Below are 22,678 nucleotides of genomic sequence, written 5' to 3'. Positions count from 1 at the left end.
TTCTGAATCTTGGTGGTGTAGAAGGGAAAACTAAAAAGAGCCTTCGCACGCCTAAGCATGGTCTAGACTGTGGGGAAGTGGTTTGGAGGCACAGCGCTCGGTGACAGACTCCAAGCCGGCCAGACGCATGCTCTGCTGTGCCCGCCCCTCGGCTGTGACTCAAATTCACTTTAAACACCTCCGAGACTCTCTTTAATTACTCACTTTGCCCATCTGGATTTGAGGTTAGTGAGCAGGAGATGGCAGCAGGTTTGTTGAAATCTCAGAATGTATTTTTATCCTCCTCCTAGAGCTTTCCTCCTGGGTGCTGTGTGCAGTGTTATATAATAGAGCCATCCAATGGGTGGGAGGGGGTGTGGGGGATGGTGTCCCTCCTTGGCTGGCTTCAGGGGACTCAAGGCTTCCTGAACAAGACAGGGAAGTTCAGCTTTAATCGTCAAATAAGCCACAGCCCTGAAAACAGCAGTGTCCGAGGCGTGCCAGCCCACAGGCTGCCTGCCCACACTTTGTGGTCTACATGGTTTGGATGTGAGGCATCCCCAGAAGCTCATGTGTGAGACAATGTAAGAAAGTTTAGTGGTGACGAGATCGGACTGTGAGAGCCTTAACCCAATCAGAGAATGGTCCCCTGGTGGGATTAGCTGGGCTGTCACTGTGGGCAGGCAGACTGTGGCCCGAGGACCTGGCTCTCTGGGGGAGAGCCTTTGGGATTTAGATTTTGTTCCTGGTGAGTGAAGCTCTCTCTGCTTCTTGGCACCGTATCCCCAGCTGCCATCCTCTGCCACATCCCTCTGCCGTGATGTTCTGCCTCGCCTCAAGCCCCAAGGAATGGAGTTGGCTGTCTAGGGACTGAGACCCTGAAACCATGAGCCAAGATTCATTTTTCCTCCTTTAAGCTTCTTGTTGGGTCTTTTGGTCACAGGGATGGGAAAGCTGACAGGAACCTGAGAAAATACACATGGCATGAAGCTGACCCTCTTCACTATGTTCAAGGGGGACAGTCCAGTGGCATTTGGCACATGCACACAGTGTGCAGCCATCTCCCCCATCATCTCCGGGACTCTCTCATCTTGCAAAATTGAAACTGTCCCCATGAAACAGTGACACCCAACAGCCCCTGGGAACCGCCACTCTAACGTTGTCTCTGTGATTATGACCACTCGCGGACACCACATAAATGGAATCACAGCGTTTGTCTTTTTGTGACCTGCTTATTTCCCATGGCAAATATTCTCAAACCTGCAGCTACATCTCGTAGCATATATCAGAAGGCTGAATGATACGTGCGTGTACCTATCTCACATTCACATGCATTCTTCACATGTATTATTTTCTGTGCTCCATGTGCACCTACCACATTTTCCTTGCCTGGTCATGTGTTGATTGACAGTTGCGTTGCTTCCATGTTTCAGTGATTATGAACAATATGGCTGGGAAGATGGTGCTCACCTGTCTCAAGACCCTGCTTCGGTTCTCCTGGGGCACACGTTCAGAGCTGGAACTCCTGGATCTCAGGGTTGTTCTATGTCTGGATTATTTGAAGCACCACCTCACTGCTTTCCACAGCTGGGTACAAGCTGGGCCCAGAGTTCTACTTGCTCCACATCCTCACCAACACGTGCTGCTTCCAGTTTTCTGGTTTTATTCTTTATAGTAGCCATCCTGATGAGGCTGGAGGTGACTCACCCTGTGGACATGCACATGCTCTTTAAGGTGTTCTCAGTGCTTAATTTTCCGTTCCCAGCACATGTCATAATCTGAGATCACAATGTTTATTTGTAGGCCCCTTAATGACACAGGAATTGTGCCTGTTCCCTACCAGCCTCCAGCCTCCACCTCAGTGCTGCAACAGAGAAGGGGCTTCAGTAAAAGGTGCCAAGGGAGCCAGTCGTGAACAAACATGCGCCTGAGGGGCATGCTTCTGAGGACGTGGAGGCAGCATGGGTGGCTGGGGGGCCACAAGGTGAGCTCTTTCCTCATTCCCACACCCTTGAGTGAACGGGCCAAGGGCTGACCTCACCTTAGCCGGCTCTGTCTATACACAGACGCAGTATAAATGACACTAATGTGAAAACAATGAAGTTTTAGAGGAAGTCTTAACCAAATTCCCAGAAATAACCAAGGTGCCTGGGTACAAAGACAAGCAGATGAAGAGAAAAGCAGAATAGACATAGCTGTTCTGCCGGCCATCGAGTCCTCCAGGTCCTGAGACCACTGCCCCAGATTGGCCATGACTCTGTACCCACGTCCCCTGCTGAGATCTCCCTCCTTAGCATCAGGCTTGCTCATGTCATACTTGGGCAGGTGGATTGTTAATAGGATGATGTGACCTAGACTTTCCAGTGTGACTGCTTTGTGGTGGCCTGTCCTCATGCATTTTAGTCACTGCATGAGAACACACTTAGGTTCATCAGCTGGTCCTGGAGGAGCCACCCGGCCATATCCAGCCTCAATCAGCCCCCCCACTTCAGCCCACCCAAGGCACATGAGACAAAACAAGGCCAGCCAAGCCCTGAACATTCCATCAGTGACTGAGGACATACACAGTGGTGGGGACAATGGTGCTCCCATTATTATAAAGGAGATGAGAAGCTTCTATCACTGGTCTGTATGTTTACTAAGTTAACTTCTTACCATTGCTTTAGAATGCATGCCTCCTGCTTTTTGGGAAAAAGTCTATATAAATCCACATGCAGCCTCACAGGATTCTAGTATTTCCTCTTGTGCTGGTTCAATCTGGTCTTCTTCCTATGGCCCTGGGAGCAAGAGTCCGTTAGGGTAGTGTGTGTCACATCGACACACTCTGTAGCCAGCCCAAGTATGTAGCAGGCTGTGCTATCTGGGTTGCGGACATGCACCCTGTGCTGTCTCCTCACTGAGAAAATCACCTAACGATGCACGTCGTAGAGTCGCATGGCCCACTACATGAGACCATGGTATTGAGTCACTGTGCTTGGGGGTGGCTGTCACACAGCAGTAGTTGGCAGAGCCACCTCGCCCAGCCCCTGAAGAAGAGCCTGCAGAGCCCTCAGGCGCATGCGCCATCCCCTGTGACCCAGTCCTTCACTGGGGGGGGGGCTCTATCAACCCCCCTCAGTGCGCATGCGCCCATGGGAGGCGCTTCTAGCTGACGGCTTCCTGCTTGCACCTGCTGCTCATTCCCACCTCTCTGTCCCTCTCCAGCTTCCAACCCCTCTTGGTTCTGTGATTTTGCTAACCACAGGGAAACCCCACTGCTTTAGACAGCCCTGTGTTGCTCTGACCAAAAGATGGACGGGCGAGAACAGCATAGAGGAAGAAGCGTTATCATCATGCCCAGTTTCAGAGGGTCCAACTCCGGCATGTGATTCCGAACATCAAGGTGACAGGCGGCTGAGGAAAGCAGCTCAGAACAGGCAACCAGGGAGAGGTCCGCTCCCCAAGGACAAAATAGATCCCCCAAAGGCACGACCTTGATGATGTCAATTCTGCAGCCACACCCCACCTGCCTACAGTTACCACCCAGTTAATCCAAATAAGTGGATTAATTCACTGATTAGGTCACACCTCTCATAATCTAACCATTTCACCTCTGAAAATTCTTGCATCACACATGAGCTTTTGGGGGACACCTCATATGTAAACCAATACACCCCCCAGCCCAGGCAGAGCCCAGGGTTTAAGTTCTTGGGGGCAGGACTTCCAGCTCACCCCTGCTCGCTCCTACCAAGAGAGAGGCGCAGACAGAGGCCAGTAATGGGAATCTACACTGTCACCAGCAGCCCCACTCCTACCAAAGCTAATGCGATTGTATCTGCACAATCAGGTGTCTGCCCAACCTCTCTCCAGGCTGAGGACTGTAGTCCCAGCTACGAGGGAGGCTGAGGTGGCAGGGTTGGGTGACCTAGTGATCTCAAAGAAAGAAAGAAAGAAAAGAAAAGAAAGAAAGAAAAAACGGAAAAAACAAACAAAATTGAAACCTCTCTCTGGACTAGATAAATCAAGTGTAGATAAAAGAGTTTCCACAGGAACGTTTCTAAAGATAAGGAGAACCAAAGACCTGACTTTTAATTTTTTTTCTTTGCCTAAAAAACATTAGAACATGAAAAAAAATTCTTGTAAAAATGTATTCTCATTTACCCATCCTTCAAAGGATCTTAGGAGTTCAGGCTCCCTCTTTGAGGTGTCCCATTAAACAAGCCCAGGGAAGTAGAGGCAGGTGGAGGATTCCAGGCAGAGTGGGACGCAGCCCACCTTCGCCTGCCCGGTGATCTGCTCCCATCTCCACTAAGCTTCTCTGGCCTCACTCTTCATACTATCGAGGTTCAACCCTCAACCCCCAGTTACCATTGGCTCCCAGGCCCTTCTTCCTGGCTCCAAATCAACTGCTCCTGCCCAGAGATGGCTAGGTAAACAGCTTCACGGCTTCCCTTCTGATGACAACCCCCCCCCAAGGCACTCCAGGTCCTGTGCAGCTGGCTTCCTTTCCGTGCCCTGGTCTCCACGCCTTGTGCACCCTGTGCTCTGGGCTTTCCTCCCTCTCCGAGGTGTTTCCTGGCCTCTCTGAGATTCCTGAGGTCTAGCGATGTTGAGAAACATGTTGTACATTCACGCATGTCCTCTGCATGGAGTGTGGTCACCATCTGAAGGAGAGCATCTTGACACAGGGACCTGGAGCACGAGCTCTGGAGCCAGCCTGACCCAGGTTCAGACCCACCGTGCTTCCATTGTGTGAATGAGCTGCGATGATCACTTATCCTATCTGCCGAGACCCGGTTTGATGCAGGTCTAGCCATTTTCTTCCATGTGGGGACACAGGAACCCAGGCTGCCTCCATTGCCAGTCTCTTATTTGTGGCTTCAAGGCTCCCCTGAGACCCCCCAGACAGGACTCGAGATCAGAAACAGTGGCGTTACAGAACAAGAACCTGCCCAGGTGGAAGCTAACATGGGCTTCGCAGCCCCACACCTGTACTAAGACTGTCCTTAGCAATGGCAGCTTGTGAAAACTTTCAGGAAAGTAACTTATGAAAACTGCAAAACTTGTTCAACTTGCTTTGAAGTCAGAATTTTGCAAAGCTGCCTTTTCCTTGCCCTTAGAGATAAAAAATGCCACTTACAACTTTGCCGTGTGCCAGCGGTGAGTTCTGAGGGGCTCCTGTGGTCCTTCTGAGCTTCTGTTTCCCTATTTGCAATATGAAGTCAACATCCCCTCCTCACTGGGTTTCTGCAGGTGTGTAAGAGATGACGAACGCAGAAGTGCTCTGTAGGCTGCAGCCAAGTCCTACGTGCACTCGGGATTCCTACCCAGGTTGGCGTTGGCTCAATTCCTTTGTCTCTCCAGCAAGCCCTTGTCAGATGAATGCTGTGGGGGACTTCCTCTCCCTCTTCCCAACCCATTTTCTTTAAGAGCTTCCTTTCCTTTTCAGGAGACAGAGGCAGATGTCACACAGTGTAAACCGTGAAAGGCATTATGAAAATATCTGTAAATTTTGTGCAGTCTCCAAATATCCTAACATAAATATTTGCTAGATGCTGGTCCAACTTTTTGGCCCAAGAGAAGGACAGAAGGTGAGCCTCTAGCTCTGAGGGAATGAATGTCTCAGAAATCTGTCCCTCAGGGGGCTCTCCGTGAGTGGAGTTAAATCTAAAGGTCTCAGTTTCAAGTTCCACCCTCCCTCTGGTCAATGAAGGGAAGTCTGGGCTGATCGAATCCTTCCCCTGGCCAGCCATCAGACCGCCCATGCCATACCACGGAACCTGGCCACCCACTCCTCTCCGCGGGGCTGCCCCTCCTCACCCTATTTAGTGATCCCTTCTTCCTATTCTAAGACAGGACTAGAAGGTCCCCTCTAGGTTGCCTGTCCTTGCTGTCCTTTCTATGTTATCTCCCTCTTCTCCGTGTCACCATCATTACCACCACTCTGTCACCACCACCATCACTATTGGCATTACTATCACCATCCCCAGCATCACCACCACCATCACCATCACCGTCACCATCCCCACCACCACCATCACTACTACCACCACCATCACTGTCACTCACATTTACTGAGAGCGCCACACTGTGAAGGCATTGCTTAAGCACTTTATTCTCACAGCAATCCTAAGAGAAAACCCAGGCTAGAGAGATGAGATGGCAGCCCAGGTCACATGGCTCTGGGGGCAGAGGTGGCTCAGCAAGCCCAGGAGATGTCTCTTAGGAGAGTGCCACAGCTTCCCTCTCACACCCGTCTGCTCCCCACCATGAGGCCTCCCCGAGAGCCAGGGTGCGGCCCTTCTCTCCCCATGTTCCTGGCCTCTTGGCAAGGGGGGTGGGTGGGCATGGAGTGGAATTACATAGCAAATGGAACACATAGAAAATCACTCCAATAAATGCACAAATGGAAGGATAAACGAGTTTGAGCTCCTCCAAAGCAGCTCCAAATAAGGGGCCCAGCAAATTGAAGTGCTTCCCTAGGCATTTACTGAAAGAATAAATGATACTCAGTCAACAAGATCTTCATCTGTGGGCCCCTAGGGTCTCCCCCCAGCTGGCCTCAGGCCTTACTGCAGGTCAGGCTCCCATCCACGTCTTTCTTGGCCACCCCACTCCCAACGACACCTGGTAGAGTCCAGAGGAGGAAACACTGCAGATTCAACTGCGCCCCAGGGGACCAGTGTCCCCTTCCTCCTGCCCAAGGTGCTACCCATAACCCTCAAACCGGGGGGCATCCTAGGCAAACCTGGGAAACCCGTACTCCTCACCACCCCATTGTCTCCAGAAAACTGGCTCTAGTCACTATCCTCTCTCCTCCTTGGGTTCAGCCACAGCCCTGCCAGGGGAGAGCTGGCAGGCTGAGTGCTTTGGAGGTGCTGGGCTCTGCTCTGGGTGCTGCTTTCCACTGTCCTGTCTTGTCATTGTCACCCTGCAGGCAAGGTGTGCCTCCCACATTAGAGCTGTGGAAACCACGGCTCAGAGGTGAGCCGACTTGTTCCATCAGAGGCGAGACTCTGACATGGGCCTTTCTGGTTCCCAGACTCCAGATCTTCTTGATATCTGGGACTTTGATACCATCTGCGGGGCTTGCCCAGTGCGGCAGGACCACCCTTTACGCAGGACACACCTGTCTGGCCCATGCGGACGGCAGTGCCTATCCAGCCAGGTCCTCCCTGCTAGACTGGGAACTGAATAATAGTGGGATCCTACATTTTATCTGTGTTCTGTGTCCTGCGGCCCAGGCTGTCTCCATCCATCCATCCCCACTATCCCCTGAGCCAGGCCTGCAGGCTGTCCCAGGGTCCCTCTCCTGCCATCCAGAGCCAAGGGGAGCAAACTGCAGTAGAGCACCACCTGGGGAGCCCCCTCGACCCCTGCAGAGGCAGCCAGCGGAGTCCCTGTCCAAGCGCTTGCCACTCCGGAAATGTGCACGGAGGCCTTTCTCAACTTACGGCTTTTGCTTCTCTGAAGTAAATAGGAGTGGACGGGCTCACTGAGCAGAAAAAGCCAGAAGGCTTTCTAGAGCTCAGAACCTCAAACACAGGCCTTCTGTGAGGAGACTGGGCACAGGCCACGCCAGGAGGAAGCGCTTGCCCTCGGCCGGCAGGCTGCCCAGGCTCAGAGGGTCTTTATAAATCCTAGAGCATTCTTTTTGAAGGATCCCCTGCTGCAGGCCAGGACACAGCAGTGTTTTGAGACAGTGTGTAGACAGCCTGATCCCTCTCACTCCTGCTTTTCTCACTCCCCTTGCTCTTGGCTGTCTTTCAATATCCAGGGACTGTTGATGAGCAGCTACTCTGTGCTGGGCACAGTGCAAGGCACCAGAGACACTATGGTGAGTAACACTGAAAGCAGAAAATCCCAGATCTCCTGGTGCTTAGAGTCTAATAGTGAGGGAGGCTGATAAGAGTTAAGCCAACAAGTAAAATATAATCAGAGATTAGAATAATTCTAATGGTACCAGCCCTGAAAAGAATAAGAGTATGAGGTAAACTAATAGGAATAGATATTAGTCTGTTTTCTGGTATTATAATAAAATACCTGAGGCTGGGTACTTTATAAAGAAAATAAATTTATCTAGTTCACAGTTTGGAGGTTCAAGGGTATTCCTTAGGTTGTGGTAAGGACCGCATGGAGGATGGCATCACCATGCTGGAGTGACTGTAAGAGAAAGAGATCCCATCTTGAGACAGGAGGCTGGAATGAGATGAGAGGATCATTTATAACAACTCACTCAGTCCCATGAGAGCTCCCTTCTGAGTGCAGGGCTCCCAGTGATGTCCTCTGAGGCCCCACCTCCTACAGACCCACCTCCTATAGACCCACCACTTCTTAACACCAGCACACTGAGGACGAGTCCCCTAACACTGTCCCCTAACACATACGTGGTGGGGGGGAGGTGGAGCCAGCTGCAGGAAGAGGTCACCCAGCCACACAGGCCTCCCTGCGAGGAGATCTCAGCAGGACCCAGAAGGAAAGAAGGTGATCGAAGGAGGCTGCAGGGAGAAGGGGAGAGGCCCCGGGGGAGAGTGACAGGCAGGTAGGGCCAGGAAGAACAGGGTCCCAGGAGCCCTGGGAGGACTTCAGACTTTACTTTCAAAAGAATCGAAAGTAGAGTGTTTTAGGCAAGGGAATGACGTTCGTTTTACTTTTCTCTTTTCAAGACCATCCTGGTTCCTGGGAGGTGGGTGGGAGGGTGAGCATAAAAATCTGGAAGATACTGTGGTCACCCAGGCAATGGCCATTTCCATGGAGCAGGGATGACATTAAAATAAAGAGACGTGAGCGTATTCAAGAGAAATTTATGATGCAGAAGAAATGGGTCTCTCTTGGTGGTGGATGACATCTAGGGCCTGAAAGCAGGACGACGTCCCAAATAGCACGTCTGTGAAAATTTGGTGTCATTTTCCAATGGAAGAAAAATAGGGGAAAGGTTTGTGCTGGAGGTGGGGGTGGAGGCTCTGGAGTTGAGTTTGGACAGATGTGTGGGGATGTCCTGGCAGAGGTGGCAGGGAAGCGGTAGTGAATGTCCACCACGCAGCGGAGGCTGGAGAGGAGACTCCACCTGGGGCTCATCAGCTTGGCATGTCGCAGACCTTGCACCCCAGTGAGATCGTCCAGGACAATGACTCAGAGGAAAAGAACTCAGGACCAGGCCCCCAGGGAGGCCACCCAGAGATGAGGCCCGTAGCTTCAACTCTGTGACCTCCAGCTCCCAGCTATAACATGGAATGTCCATTCTCTCTACCTGGCAGGGGGCACATGCACCAAGCTCCAGGATGCTTAGCCATCCTCTGCTGGGCACCCAGGGTGAAGGACCCAGGACCCAGGGCTGTGGTTGGTCCCACCTGGCGTCTCCTAGGAGTGGTGCTGTCACAGAGCATGACCCAGCCGCTTGCTCCCTCCAGCTTCCCACCACTAGGAGGGCACTTACCACACCACCTGACCTCCTGACCTCCTGCCTCCATGGCTGCTCCTTCTGGCCCTTGGCAGGCCTCTCCTCCCCGCCAGCCTGGAATGCCGCAGGGTGCTCTTCTGGACCCAAGCCCTGGGGATCCACCCTCCCCAGTCACCTCACCAGTCTCCCTGTCTTTATTTTTTGTATTTGTTGTAAGTAGTTATGCAGGACAGCAGAATGCGGTTAGGCTCATTGTACACAAACGGAGCACAACTTCTAATTTCTCTGGTTGCATATACTGAAGAGTCACCCCATTTGTGCAATCACACCCGTACATAGGGTAATAATGTCATCTCATTCCACCATCTTTTCCACCTTTATGCCCCTCCCCTCAATCCCCTCTGCCCAATCCAGAGTTCCTCCATTCTTTCCTTGCCTCCTCTATTATGGATCAGCATCCACTTATCAGAGAAAACATTTGGCCTTTGGTTTGTTGGATTGGCTTACTTGGCTTAGCATGATATTCTCCAACTCCATCGGTTTACCTGCAAATGCCATAATTTCATTCTTCTTTAAGACTAAGTAATATTCCATTGTGTCTCTATACCACAGTTTATTTATCCATTCATCTATTGAAGGGTGCTAGTTTGGTTCCAGAGTCTAGCTCACCGGGGACAATGGCTCTGAGACCTCTCTGGAGAACCCTGGCCCACCTCCTGGGCATCTCCATATCAGTATCCAACGAAAACCTGAATTCAGTATGGTCTCCATCCGCCCTTCCCTCAACCACACGCACCATCTATCTGTTAGGTGTCTCCGTATACCTACCTGCTCGTGCCGACAATCAAGCTGTGAGCCCTGATTTCATACTCCACCCACCTGCACCATCAGCTCTGTCTTCAGCACAGACCCTGTACCTCCAGCTCCTCCCAAAGCCCCTGCCACCCTCCTAGACTGAGCCCCACCTCTTGCTTTCACAGCCAGGAGTCCCCACGCCATCTCTCGCTGTGTTCTTAGGGCCCTCCTCAAGCCATTTTCCACTCCGAGGTCAGGGGACAAAGAAAATGGGATTATTTTACCCTCCCACTTACAATTCTCAAATCTTCTACAAGCATAAACTTGGTTGTCAAGTGAAATCAACTTATTTTTTAAATAACAAGTTAATTAAATAACAAGTTAAAGTTAATTCCAAGCCCAGCCTCCGTCACCGGGCTCCTAGGTTCTCTGCACCATGTCTGAGGCCAGCTCTCCCGGGCCCACCATGCTCCTAGCGATGGCCTCCTTTCCATTCTCCCTCACTCCCAAGTCATCTTGCTGCCCCGGCTGACCTTCCTGCCTGGGATGGCCTTGCCCCTGGTCCTTGCAGGCTGTCTCTTCCTTGACATTCAGTCTCATGTAAGTGTCCCTTCCTTGGACAGGTCTGGCCTGATTTCTCCTTTCAAATAACCTCCCAGGCATCCTGGGATCTGCAGAGACCTTCATTTACATCCTGTTTGCTTATCCCTGTGTTTTCTTTTGCCCACCCAGCAGGAGGGAAGCCTCCAGAGGGCCCTTGTCTGTCTTGTTCCCTGCTGTGCTCAGAACCCTCCATGTGACCATGACCAATGCTTGATGGGTATTTGTCAAATGGGTGAATGAAAGAGACCCATTTCATGGGTGCAGATGTAAATGACAAGGACAGTTGGGTGGCAGCTGGATCTGTGAGCTCTTGCTATGAAGTGCAGCATGTACCCTCCCCGCCGTCCCCTGGCTGTTTCTCAAAACCTGCACTAAGTGACAGTTTGGGCCAGATAATCCTTCGCCATGAGAGAGGCCCTGAAAATACCTTTCAGCCTTCCCAGCCTGTACTCAACAGATGCCAGGAGTAGCAACTGCCCGCAGCACACAAGCAAAATAATCCCCAGACACTGCCCAATGTCCAGAGGAGGTAGGGGTGGGGCCACACGCACCCTGAACCGAAACCAGGGGTCTGAAGCATTGTATCTCTACAGGTGACCAGTGAGAAAGCCATGCATTTACTATTTAACCTAGAGCACAAGGACAACTGGTAGACTAAGCCAAGGTCAGAGTCTGGAAAACCCCAAACAGAAACAGGACTCTGGGCCTGAGAGCCGGAGAGCATAGCTGGAGAGGGGCAGGAATCACTGGTCAGGAGGGTCAGGCTGCAGAACCAAGCAGGTCAAGATCTGCCTGAGAGAGACAGCCACGTCCAGGAATGGGGGGCTATGGCGGGTGTAAGGGGTTGTGGCAGAGGTGGAGCCACTCCACCACCCACTCACCTGTTCTCAGTGCCAGGGACTCAGAGGGGCAGGGGCAGGAGTGATCCTGGACAGCAGGGAAAGAGCAGAGGCGTGGATCCACAGAGCGGCCAGTGCTGACCACGGGCCCAGCACATCCAGGAGTCAGCCTCAGTGTACAGGGGCCTTGGCTGATGGGTGAGGAAACCGGGGTACGAAGGGGAGGTCCGGGTGAGAGGACGGATGGAGTCCAAACACACGTCCTCAGTCTCCAGGGCCAAGCCCCTGCCTCTTAGCTCCTCGGCCTCACTTAGGAGATGGGCACAGAGCAGAATGGAGGTCACTCCAAGTGAAACCTCGTCCCTTTCCCCTCCTCTCCTTTCTTCTTCTTTTCCTTCCCTCCCCACTGCCGTTATTAAGATCTTGAGCTGGGTGAGGGAAGGGCCTGGATTGGAAGTGAGAAAAAAGAGGAAAAGCAAATGGTTTCAAGAGAAGAACAGGGGCTCTCACCAAATTGACTGCATAAGTCGCACTTTTGCCCATCAGACACTCATTTAAAACCCAATCCACTGGCACCTGAAGTCCCATCTCTTGGGCCTTTGAGTTCCACCTCCCACTTGCTGTCCCTGATAGAATGTGTTGGGAGTCACCCTGCTCCAAAGACTAACTTCCCCATCCCCAAGAAGAGCCGTCTAATGGTGAGCCCTGCTGGCTCACATGATCCTTACCCACCAATCAGATTAGCCCTCCTGGCTCACCTGATCCTTACACCAATCAGACTAGCCCTGCTGGCTCACCTGATCCTTACCCACCAATCAAAAAGTACCCCATGCCAACTGTCAGACTACCCCATGCTCTATAAATATGCAGAGCCGTTCCTCAATAAAGGGGCATTTGCTCCAAAGGCAAGCCTTGATGGTTCTTTCAGAATGGGCGACCACAGGGACACGGATGTGCCCTAGAGAGGGTGATCCCTTCCCACGGGCAGGAGCTGATCTGATTCCCCACACCTGCACTGAGCGGGGCTGAAGGGCCCTCACCTGTCTGGTTTCCAGATCCTGCTGCCCAACAGCCATGAAGGATGATGGGTAATGAGCTTCTGCAGGTATGATTTGAAATCCACGAAGCTGGACGTCGAGTTAAATCAATTTCTTTTTCAGTTAAGCAAACAATGAGGCTCTGTATCTGTTCCCCTGAAACAGCCAGTAAGGTGGCTGGCTTTCTCCCTGGAAATGGGTCTCTGCAGGTTAGGGAGAGGCCTCAGAGTGCAAGGAGTCCCTGTCCTTCCCCAGCTCCCATTGGCCCCTCCTCATCTTCAGCCTGACCAGGCCCCGCAGGGGCTCTCTACTCCACACCAGGGCTGTGGGAACCTTGAAGAAGCTTCCTAAAGCCCACCCTACCTCCAAGCGAATGTGAGATATAGGGAGTCTCCCTGCTGCCCACCACCCCCACAAGGCAAGTTAGCTCCAGTGTCCTGCAGCTCACCTGTTTCCTTGTCCTTGTCTTTGTTCCCATGTTTTTATAGGGTCATTGTACTTATGCATAATGGTGGGATTTGTCGTCACATGTTCCCACATCCACGTGATATAACCATATAGTTTAGCCCACAATATCCCCGGATTTCCCAGCTCCCTCCCCTCCCCCACCCATCTCCTCTACTCCATTGATCTTCCTTGGATTCTCATGAGACACCCCCCCCACCTTTCTTTTCCTTTTTCCTTTCCAGTTCCAGATACGAAAGAAGATACACAACCCTTGAGTTTCTGAGTTTGCCTTATTTCAATAACATACATTCTCAAGTTCCATCCATTTTTTTCTGCAAATAATATAATTTCTTTTTTTTCTTTATGGCTGAATAAAACACCCTGTGAATACACCCCTCAGTTTCTTTATCCATTCATCCATTGACATAGACGTGGGCTGGTCCATGTTTGGCTCTTGTGCATCGTTCTGCCCTCAACCTGGGTGTGCACTTGTCACTGCAGTATGAAGACTTTATTTTTTATTTGTTGTTTTTATTTACACATGACAGCAGAGTGTACTTTGACATATCATACACGGACTATGTCTTCCCATTCTTGTGGTTGTACAGGATGTGGAGTTTACTGGTCATGTATTCATATATGAACACAGAAAAGTAATGTCTGATTCATTCCATTGTCTTACCTATTCCCATCCTTCTTCCCTTCCCTTCAATCCCCTTGTCTAATCCAATGAGCGTCTATTTGTCCCTCCCTCCTGCCTTACTGTGTGTTAGTGTCTGCATGTCATAGAGAATCGTGCTGGGAAAACTGGAAATCCATATGTGGCAAATGAAATTAAACCTCGCTCTCTCATCCTGTACAAAAATCAACTCAAAGTGGATCAAGGACCTAAGAAAGCATCAGACCAGACAAAATGTGTAGGCCCAACTTTCCATCATGTCAGCTTAGGAACCGAACTCCTCAACAAGACTCCTAAAGCACAAGAAGTAAGATCCAGAGTCAATAAATGGAATGGTATCAAACCAAAAAGCTTCTTCGTAGCAAAGGAAACAATCAGTAATGTGAAGAGAGAGCCTACAATATTGGAAAAAATCTTTGCCACCTGCACCTTAGATAAAGCATTAATCTCCAGGATAAATATTAAGAACTCAAAAACACAAATAACCCAATCAATAAATGGGCAAAGGAACTGAACAGGCTCTTCAAAGAATAAGAAATAGAGTCAGTCAACAAATATATGAAAAAAAAATGTCCAACATCTCTAGCAATTAGAGAAATGCAAATTAAAACTACACTGAGATTCCATCTCATTTCAGTCAGGATGGCAATTATCAAGAATACAAGTAACAATAGATGTTGGTGAGGATGTGAGGGAAAAGTAACACTCTTACATTGCTGGTGGGACTGAAAATTGGTGCAACCACTCTGGAAAGCAGTATGGAGATTCCTTGGAAAACTTGGAATGGGACCCCCATTTGACCCAATTATCTCACTCCTGGGCATAGATCCAAAGAATATAAAAAATCAGCATACTACATTGATGCAGCCACATCAATGTTTACAGCAGCTCAATTCACAATACCTAAGCTATAAAACCAGCCTAGGTGCCTCTCAATAGATGAGTAAATAAAGAAAATGTGATATATATATATATATATCATAGAATAAATATTGAAGAGGGGTATAGCTGTGTCATATAGTGTTTCAGGCCTAGTCTTTGTGTAACCTCCATACTGATTTCCATAGTTACACCATCCCATCAAAAATGTAAAAATGTTTCTTCTACTCCAGCATTTATTATTGTTTGTATTCTTGATGACTGCCATTCTGGCTGGTGTGAGATGAGATCTCAGGATAATTTTGATTTGCGTTTCCCTGATTGCTAACAATATTGAATATCTTATTTTCATATTTGTTGGCCATTTGTATTTATTATTTTGAGAAGAATCTGTTTAGTTCATTTTCCCATTTATTAATTAGGTTATGTGTAAGTTTAAGTTTTCTGAGTTCTTTTTATATCTGCATATTGATCCTCTGTAAGAAAGAGTAGCTGGCAAAGTTTTCCTCCCATTCTGTAGGTTCTTTCTTCACATTCTTTTTCTTGTTGTGCTAAAACTTTGTATTTTGATGCCATCCCATTTAAAAACTCTAGCACTATTTCCTGAGTATTGGAGTCCTCTTGAGAAAGTCATTACCTGTAGCTGTATGCTGGAGTGTTGACCCGATGTTTTCTTCTTGGATCAACATGGCTACTGGCCTAATTCTGAGGCCTTTGATCCACTTGAGTTGACTTGTGTGCAGAATGACATTCTTCTATATGTGGATAACCAGTTTTCCCAGCACCATTTGACTTGTGTGCCTAGTGACATTCTTCTACATATGGATCACCAGCTTTTCCAGTACCATTTGTTTAAAAGGCTGTCTTATTTGAATCCCTATTTTTGGCACCTGTAGTCAGATGATGCACCTGTTTGGCTTTGTCTCCGGGTGTTCGACTCGGCCCCATTGGTCTGGGTCCTATGCAGGACCACATGGTGATGTTACTACAGCTCTGTGATATAATCTGGAGCCAGATATTGTGATACCTCCAGCACTGATCTTTTGGCTTAGAATTGCACTAGCTATTTTCGGTCTCCTTTTCTTCCAAATGAGTTTTAAGACTGGGTTTTGTTGTTGTTGTTTGTTTTGTTTTGTGTTTGCTCTCGGAAGAATGTCAGTGCTATCTTGATGGGGATTGCATTCAATCTGTATCGTGCCCAAAGCCAATTTTAATCCACAGTCAAGATTGCACCCTATGAGCTTGGCCAGGTGGGACTCCGTGGGACACACAGTGAGCCAGCCTCAACTTGCCTCTGCTGCTGACTCCTTGACACCTTGGGGCCTTTTCACCTCCTCCCTCCCACCCTTGGTGGGCACTGTGCAGGAGGAAAGCCCATGTGGTCCAGGTGAGAGAGGTCCTACCCAACCTGGGAATATTAACAAAGATCTGGCCGGTCCCATAATTTTCCAAAACTAGAGCTACGACAGGAGTGGGCAGGTAGAAGGTGCTCTCAGCAGCGTGTAAGCAGACACGATGGAGAGCCATGGGATGCGGTGGGACTGCATTTACAGAAGCAGGTGGCGCGGAGGATTTGGCCTACGGATTTGGGTCAGATCGGCTGACCTCTGGTCTATATATAAATGTCACCCCAGTTATTGAGAGCTTGAGCTCTGAGAGCTCAGAACACAAGTGCTTTACAACTGCAAGAGACAGGTCAGGACCCTATGTTCTCCCATGCAGATGTGTGGCAGTCCTTGCCTTCTGCAGAAAACACACAGGCACAAGCACAGCGAGCTCAGCGGCCCAGCAGGCCTGTGGACACTCAGAGGGAGGGGATGTAGGAAGGGGATGCGCAGATTGTCACCATGACTGGGGGACAGTGTCGTTGGCTTCGATGCAGACTGAAATCCCTATGCCATGTCTTTCCTGGAAGGCCACCAGGCCCCAGCGGGGAGCCCTGTTTTAGTAGCTGTCTGGGTGACTGGGGGCAGGAGGCACTAGCACACAGCCAGATTGCACCCAGCATGGGTTAGCTGTGCCTACACAGCAAGGCCCTGGGCAGAGCTGCAATGGCTACTGACCTTTCTTCTCTCAAGTCCCCAGCAGTGCCTTGCCCTGAGTCACCAGTGAGAGCCTTTCAAGTCCCAGGGATTCTGCAGCATTTTCTCAGGATGACAGAGGACCTCCCCCATGACTCTGATTCAGTCTCTGCCAAGGGCAGCTCCAGGCCTTTCTCAGAGTGCCCTGAGCATCCTGCCCGCAGAGCGCACTTTCCCACGGTCAGGCAGGACGTTAGGTCAAGACCCATCTGTGTTGCCATCAGAGAACCTGTCTCCTCTCTGCTCCAACCCATGCTTTGCTGGAGACTCATTCTGACCATATGTAACATGATTTATTAGTAAATGCTCTCTCGTTCCCACCTGAGTGTGGCTGCCCCATGTCCCTTGGGAGGGGGGTCAGCCTGGCCCCAGGCCGTCTTGTGTGTGATTGTCCCATGGGCCGAGCTGTGTCCAAGGCCTTCCTTGAGACTCCAGCGAGGGCCTGTGTGGGAACATGTGCGTGAGGAGGAGCAGCCCCTCCATGCTGAGGAGCTCACCGGCTGAAGGAAGGGAGCACAGACCACAGGCAGTACAGGGAGAGCACGGCCCCAGGGGCACTCCTGGACACTGGCCACATTGCTTCCCCTTTGGCTTGAGCAACCGCTGGGCTCAACGTCCAATGGGGACTTGCGAAGGGCCTTGTGGCATGAACATCTATGCCAGCCTTCCTCCTTTGCCGGGAACCTCACTCTGGCTCAGAATATGGATGACGTAACTTGTGTTTTATCTGCTGGTGATGTTTCTAAAACTAACTTTACTGAGGTGGTTTTCACAAAATACGTGGAGCAAGACATAATAATAATAATAATAATAAGCACATCCACAGCAACCTGTGAGAATGGCCAAAGATCCAGGAGTCTTTTGACTGTTCCACAAAACATATGTAGCTTAAAACACTGCTGATTCTATGATTAGAGTTTTTCCTTCACCCAAGAATTATTTCAAAGTGCTGAACTTACAATAGTTAACCTTTTAGAAATGGATGACAACATAGCTTTCTTGCCATAAAACTATATGAAAAGTAAGATTGTATGTAAGCTGAAAAAAAATTAATAAAGTGCCTGCCTTTGGGTGCACAGATGGATGAGTTCTAGGAATGTGTCTACCGCCCACCTCATACTCATCGATATCATCACGCTATTGTGATTTCCTTCCCAGGGGAAGTTCCTGTCCCTTTGCCATCAGGGCCCTCCCATCCCGCCCCGTAGCCTTGCTTTACCTCCCATGGGTGGAAGGCCACGTGGCATGGCTTGCACCCCTCTGTCTGGCTTCTTTCACTCAGGACTGTATTTCTGACCTTCACCCATGTGGGTTGCAGACCCGAAGGTCACTCCTCTTCATTGCTGAGTGGTCCCTGTTGGACCACAGCTTGCTCATCCAGTCACCGCAGATAGACATTGGCTTCCTCTGTGGGAAAAGTAATAATGATCATGATGTGATTTTGCATGTATGCACCTGGTATGCCAGGAACGGCACTGCACAAATAATTTCGTTCAACAAAACATTTTTGCTATTTTTAAAATGTATTTTTGACACCTAATAATTGTACAAGTTAAATGCATAATGATCAAATTAGGGTATTTTAAAAAAATCACCCTTTCTTATTTCTTTGTGGCGAGGCATGCACACTCCTGCCTTCTAGGTATTTTTTAAAAATATACAATACAATATTGTTAATTATGATCCCCCTACTGTATAATAGAACTCCAGAATATGTTTTTTCCATGGAACTGTCATCACATTCATTCACCTGTTTCTCCTTATCCCCATCCACCCCTCTCAAATCCACTCCTGCAAGATCGACTTTCCCATATCCTCCAGATGAGTGACACCATGCTGCATGTGCCTGGATTATTTCACTTAACATAATGTCCTCTGGCAAATATTCATTTAGTGCTCCAAAAATTTTAGTAGTTTCCCATCATACCCACAATCAAATTCAAATTCCTGTCCTAGAAGGTCTCCTTATCATGGGGACTCTGCCCACCAGTTCTGATCTCAGCTTTTCCAGAATCCTCCCCCACTTTCCATCCACAAGGGCTTCTTCCAGTTTCTGGAATAAGCCAGAATGGCCGGAAAGACACCATGGCCCCTCACCATAGTCCTGCTGCTCTGAACCAGCCGAAGGCAGCTGGCTGCCTGCCCGGGATGTGCATCACCCTTCCGCAGTCGTTAAATCACAGGAGACTTGCGCCCTCATCTCTAGTGAAGCATTTTATTTACTTTAATCCCCTAAGCACTTGAGCTCCACTTTTCCTCCAGGCTGCGGTTCCAGGAGCGCTCAGAAGGCCCGTCCTGATCCTTTCTGATTGAAATCCCCCTCAGGCTCAGGGTTGGGGTGTTTCTAATGATTCCCTCAACCATGTGGCAAGTGCTTTTTTTAACTCCACTATGACTGCCTCAAGCATAAATCGCGAAGGGAAAAATTATATTTCCAGGTTCTGCTTAGGTTTCAGATTTCATAAAACTTCTGGTGCACCCATGGCCCTTCAGTTAGCAATTTCATGTTGTCTAACAGGGTCCTCCCAGAACCCTGCAGGGCAAGCAGGATCTGCAGGTCGCAGTGGGCGGGACCAGGAATTTCTAGGTGACAGCGGTTCTTCATTTTGAAATGTTTTAACTTCAAAGCCCCAAATGTGCCCTCTGGTTTCCAGTAATGGAAAGCAAGATTATTTGAATCCACCCTGCACCGGAAACAATGAAAACCCTCCATGTCTAAAAAGCCTGCCTCTTTTGAAGGAAAAAGGCAGTACGAGGCTGTTCTCTTATAACAGCAGCAAAGGAAGCAGGGGGGACTTCAAAGGCCACTCACTTGTCCTTCCCACATACTTGAGATCCTATAAAGCAGGTGTGGAGGAGAAGGGGGCCAGGAACCAGGGCCGGAGGGGCTGTACTTAGAAGATACCCACCAGACACAGGTCCCCAAAGTGCTCCACCTTCAGATGAGGGGAACCAGACTGGAACTCACCCCTCCACCAAGAGGAGCCCAGAGGAGATGACATTGCATGCCAGTGGTGGCAGAGGTGGGGAGAAACAAAAGGGAAAATGATCCTGGGGACCTGGGCTGTTGCAAGTGCTAGTGGATTTACATCCTGAAAAAGGCATCACCCCTGGCTGAGGAAGCCCAGACTGTACCTTGACACGAGAAGGGGTCCCTGAGGAGGGGCAAGTCCCTCTAAGGCCACTGGGAACCTCCCACAAATAATTGTTCAATATCAAGGAAAAACAAGTCCTTGGGGATCACCAGGGGTACAGGGAAGCGAGGTCTGTGAATGAGAATCCAGAGGTGGCGGAAAGAGACGTGCGCAGACTTGAGATGTTGAAGCAGCTCTGCTCGCCAAGCTCGAAGAACGCAGTGGCTGACTTCAAATCAGGTGGGAAGGGCAGAGAGTAATAAAGTCATGTAGCAGACATAAATCCTATGTAACTCCTACACGTAAATGCAGGCAGCAACTAGAGCTTTATGTTCACTGGGCATTTGACAGATTGGGTACAGCACAAGAGAGAATTAGAGAATAAATTTCATCTAGAACATAGCATAGAAAAAGAAAAATGGATAACAGAGAGGAGTAGGTGATAAAGAGAGTGTATTGAGAAGTTTTATCAGGTTTTCTTCCCAAAGTCCAGAAGAAATGGAAAGACAGACGCCACCCATGAAGCGATGAGGGCTGAGACTTTTACGGGACTGACAAAAATCATCTATGTGCAGACTTAGGAAGCCTAACAAATCCTAAGCAAAAAAAAAAAAAAAAAAAAAAAAAAAAAAAAAAAAAAAATATATATATATATATATATATATATATATATATATATATATTCCCTTAAAGCAAAATCTATAGCTGAATCTTGTAGTGAGATTTCCTCAAAACAGAGTTCAGTGGAGACGCTCACAGATGACATCTGACAGCAACGGCAGGAAATGAGGACCAGTGGAGCTGCATTATAATTGTGCTGAAAGGAAAAAAAAAAAAAACACCAGTCTGGGGTCAGTAAAATACCATCCAGAGAGCGGTGGAGCCCTAGTCCCCAGCAGAGCCTCAGGAAGGGAAATTCCAGAGAATTCAAGGCTCAGGCAGAAACAAGGGCCCAGATGGAAGGTCTGAGACCAAGAAGGAGCTAAAGACCAGGGAAAGGGTCAGGATCCCAGCAAGGGAAAGGGATGACATCTAAGGGGGGTTAGCATTTAAAAGCTGAAATTAAAGTAACAACTGATGGCAGCCTTGGCATCAGGAAATACGTGGATGGAATTAATGCTGAGATTTTATATTATTAGAGCCAAGGTTTTGATTCATTTCTACTCTGACACGATCATCATCATGTGTCAGCTAATTTTACAAGTAAAAAACGCCGAAGGTTAAAAGTAGTATATTACCTCCCAAAGGGTAGAGAGGTCCAAATATAAAGTCAAAAAGCAAGAGGAGCAAAAAGAACAGAAGGAAACAGAAAATCGCCTATATACGGATTTAAGAAGCCTAACAGATCCTAGGCAATATATATATATTTTTTAAAGCAAAATGTACAGCTGAACGTGGTAGTGGAATTTCCCCAGAGCAAAGCCCAGTGGAGGTGCTGCTCACAGTGTCAGACATGCTGCGAGTCCTCTTCAGGGACCCCAGGAGGGAGTGGTTACAGGAGGCATCGTGGCCGTGGGTAGGTTTAGTGAAGACGGACACTGCCCATCAAACTGTAGGACACTCTCCTAACACTCAGAGTTTTCTTTATGATTAAGGGTGAGCTTTTCCATATATTTTATCATGGGTCACTCCTGGGCCTACAGAAGCAGGACCTCAGAAGCAGGGTAAGTGGGTTAGGATAGTTCTCAAACTTCTTTACGCTCAGAACCTACCTTTTTAGTATTTTTCTGGGCATGGGCTGTAGGTATCTGTACTTTTCCACACAACATGAATCTGGTCCACTGAGAACTTGGGCACAGAGCCTTTTATGAAGGGGGGCACCTGGGGGCTCCTAGATAGCCTTCAAGATTGGGCCCCCTTTCTATGGATGCCATTGCTGGTGCCGAGGCAGGACAACACATCATCCCCACGACTCTACAACACTGAGGGCCAGTTCTGGACAAGTGCCCCCAACAATGTCCCCCTCGGCCCATGTGTGAGGGCCTGGTCCCCACCCTGTGGTGCTCCTGCGAGGTGCCAGAGCCTTTAGCAGATGGGGCTCAGCCCAGGTCTTCCAGCCGTTGAGGAGTGACCCTGAGGGAATACTGGGACCCTACCTCTTCTTTTACTTCTGTCCATGAGGTGACGGCTTCCTCTGCCATGTGTAGCCACCATAATATGCTGCTCCCACACAGGCCCCAAAGCAACAGGGCCACCAAGTATGCACTGAGACCTCCAAAGCTGTACACTGAAGTAAACCTTTTCTCCTTTTATGTTTATTAGCTCAGGTATTTTGTCGCAATAATGGAAAGCAGCCGGCACTGTAAATGCATATCGATTTCAGATACACGATGCAAAAAAAAAAAAAAAAGTTGTGCATATAAAAAAACCAATGAAATATAATACATTACTAATTTTATTAAATATAAATGTGTTCAGTACTTCGGTCAAAAGATGAGGATTGCTAATTTAAAAACATATTTTTTAAAACTCACAAAATCTATCCATATGCTGTTTATAAGACACACACATAGTCGATTCTCATTTTTCACGGTACTACCTAGAAGAAAATACGTACAAACACGTAAGTCATATATGTGACATATATGTATTTACATAATCTTCTATCCTAAAGAGTCTTCCCAGTAGATTTTATTTTATCTTTCACAAAAGATAAAAAAACAAGGTTCAAAGTGTTCAGTGGCTTCCCAGGCCATCACCCTGACAGGTGCCAGAGGTGGGATGCTAACCCTGGAACCTAAGCTGGAAGCTTCTGCACGGCCTTGCATGACTCAAATTTTCAAAGTGAGGATATTTTAAAGTTGATAATAATAAAACATGATTGGT

The 22,678-nt window shown here is 48.9% G+C and overlaps 1 long non-coding RNA gene across 1 annotated transcript in view; it reads right to left on the bottom strand.

Annotated features, from left to right (window-relative positions):
* Nucleotides 1–19,008, bottom strand: part of LOC110598985 (uncharacterized) — a 30,088-nt gene extending 11,080 nt beyond the window's left edge. Inside the window, exons 1-2 of the long non-coding RNA XR_002484897.3 lie at nucleotides 18,816–19,008; nucleotides 17,938–18,125 (exon numbers count right to left, since the gene is read on the bottom strand). This is a non-coding gene — a long non-coding RNA (uncharacterized LOC110598985). The remainder of the gene's footprint in view (nucleotides 1–17,937; nucleotides 18,126–18,815) is intronic.
* Nucleotides 19,009–22,678: the final 3,670 nt, after the last annotated feature.

The sequence above is a fragment of the Ictidomys tridecemlineatus genome, chromosome 1, assembly GCF_052094955.1.
Source record: "Ictidomys tridecemlineatus isolate mIctTri1 chromosome 1, mIctTri1.hap1, whole genome shotgun sequence".
Lineage (NCBI taxonomy): Eukaryota > Metazoa > Chordata > Mammalia > Rodentia > Sciuridae > Ictidomys > Ictidomys tridecemlineatus.
This window is presented reverse-complemented; position numbering and strand designations above follow the sequence as displayed.